A 2,859-nucleotide genomic window follows, 5' to 3' on the forward strand; every position below is an offset into this window, starting at 1 on the left:
CAAACTATGTAAATTTTAATTTGACGCATTTTAAAATATATTTTCTCATCAAATAAACATGAGAAAAATTATAACTTAAATTTTTACCTCTTGACGGATTTATACCTATAAAATTCAGCACGAAGTTACCTAGTACTTTATATGGTTCAATTCAGTATAATTAAAAAAATGAAAGACAAGAATTGTATCAATTAATAAGGACGTTCTCGAGTTTTTCTTATTCAGTCAGTAACGTGCTTTAAAAATTAAAATGTTCCAACCGTAAGACCCACTAACAGGGGGCCTATTTGGAAAATTATTTCCTTGCAAAACCAAATCTTATTTTAATTTCTTTGGAAGCCTGAAGATGGTAACTTTAATTCCATACATTTGACTTGAAAGTCTCTTTTTATAATTGTAGTTAAGACAAAGTGGGATTTGAAAATAACTGACACACTCAAGAAAGTGATTTTTTGTTAGATTCTCGTGTAAAAAAAATTATTATCTCTCGCACATTTAACCAATTGTGCTCTAGGTAAAGTTTCACATTTGGAAGAATCTGCTTTAATTTATCTTCTTCATTTATTTAATTTGCATCAAATTCAAAAAATTAATATATTTCAATTTCGGTGGTCAATAAATGTTGTTTACTTAAACCTTTACGACTTGAAAAAATCGAAATGAACATTTTCTTTGGTTCTTTTGCCAATTGGAAAAATGTTGATCATTAAAAATTGCAGTGCTTCTGCTATTTATTAATCACGTGATTTATTATTTCATAAGGTCATTGTGGACAAATAAAAGTGAACGGGTAATATATTGTACGTTTGCTTTGGTACTTTTGCCAATTATCATTTTTTACAAGTTCGAATGCCGTATTATCACTCATCAGTAATCCTGAGCATTAAGTGATTGATATACAAACTAATTTAGCTTAATAAGCATAACTTTTAGGAAACATTGGGGCTTAATTTCGTAAAAGGCATACAATTAGGTAACTTTGTTTAAGGAAACAATAATTAGGATAGAGTCTTTTCAACTATCATTAGCTCACCTGGAAGATAAAAAGCCTAAAATTAAATCTGAAGAATCATGATACTTTGACTCAACTTAACGAACAACTAAATTGAATGATTTTTTTAATTTTTTTTTTTTTTTTTTTTTTTGTATTTAAAGACATGGGTGTGTTGATTCAAACTTCAGTTTTCCAAAATTACCTGAACAAAGCAGTCAATGATTTTATTCAATAAGCAAAGCAGTCAACTGGTTTATTCAAAAACTCCTTGGTAAATGCGTTGTCAATTATTTTTTGCTTGTCTTGTAAAATTCAAATTGGATTTCCCCCTATAAGAGTCTCAAAACGAAATAATCGTGGGAATTTTTTAGGGTATGTGCGGAATCAGAATTTTAATCAAAATAATTCAAAATATTTAAGAAGATTCAATATTTATTATATATACATATAAATAATTTTAATATTATATATACATTATTTCAATAAAGGGAATTCGGATGAACCTTCTACGGTTCAAATATATAGTAATTTAAACTTTCTACAATGAATATTGTTTTCCTAGTGCAATTGTGTTCTCTCACATTTTGGCAGCCAAAATCATGCAACCACCATATGGCCCCATTTAATGTGGAACATCACAACGTTACCAGGGGAACGAATAGGTAATATAGTTTACTCATATAATATATTTTGGTGACTAGAGGAAGCTATCAATTATGCCATGAATCTAGCTAAAACCAACAATATTATTTTATTGTACAAGTATAATATTATCATTCTTAATTTGCACTCAAAAGGAACTTGGTAAAGGTGACTTGTATGTATGTATATTCCCTTTTAGGTTATGGCTTGGAAAAATTAAGATGCCCTACCACATCTCAATCATATTAATATGAATTGTGGTGCAATAGTGAGATTACTCATTTTTTATTAAAATTTTTTGAGTTTGAGCCCAAACGTGGAGAAAATTTTATTGAAAGTGTCACCCTCAAAATGAGCTTTGAAGTGCGCAATTCGAATTTTAATAGGAGTACATACTGAGAACACCCCCCCCCAAAAAAAAGAAGGTAGGTTTCAAAGAGTGCTTCGTGGTCAAACATTCTTTAATTGGTCTCTTATTCCCATATATATTCCTTTTTATAAGCATAAAGAAAAACAATTATCTACCACCATTTTTATCTGCTTATATGTTAAGAAAATCCCTTTAATTAGAGCTCGAAGGTTTGATCTTGGGTATGAAGAAAATACTATTGAGAGCGTTGTCATTTTAATAGGTCCTGCAACATACGATCCGAATTAATTGAGCCTCAAATACGACACCGAATGAAAAAAAAAAAAAAAAAAAGCCAATGTGCTTAGTAGGGAGACTGCACCTATGTCACGTCTCCTATAAATCTCTATCAATCATTGTGGGCCACAATACGGACATACGTAAAAGTTCTATTGAAAAAGAAAGTGTAACGCCCAGGTAAGAACTGACGTGTATTATCTGTAAAATATGATGTATTAATAATATTTGTATTAATAATGCATGTATTAGCTATGCTTGTATTAATTATGCTTATATCTTTCTTATGCAGTATTTGGTTCGATGTATTAAAGATAACATGAATTACATAATTTCTAAAAAAAAAAGTTTTTTTTTTACATAATACCCTCAATATATATGTTGGTAAGGATGCAAAATTTTTTTCGAGGGATACTAGTGTCTTTAATCATGTCAACGCACGCATTAGATCCATAATTTTTTTTCGAGGAATACTAGTGTCTTAATCATGTCAATGCACGCATTAGATCCATTGCATTATTAATGTCATGGATTTTGAGGTATTAGTAATATACACCTCAATACACAATAGAGTGCA

This window comes from Capsicum annuum, chromosome 3 (assembly GCF_002878395.1).
Source record: "Capsicum annuum cultivar UCD-10X-F1 chromosome 3, UCD10Xv1.1, whole genome shotgun sequence".
Taxonomy (NCBI): domain Eukaryota; kingdom Viridiplantae; phylum Streptophyta; class Magnoliopsida; order Solanales; family Solanaceae; genus Capsicum; species Capsicum annuum.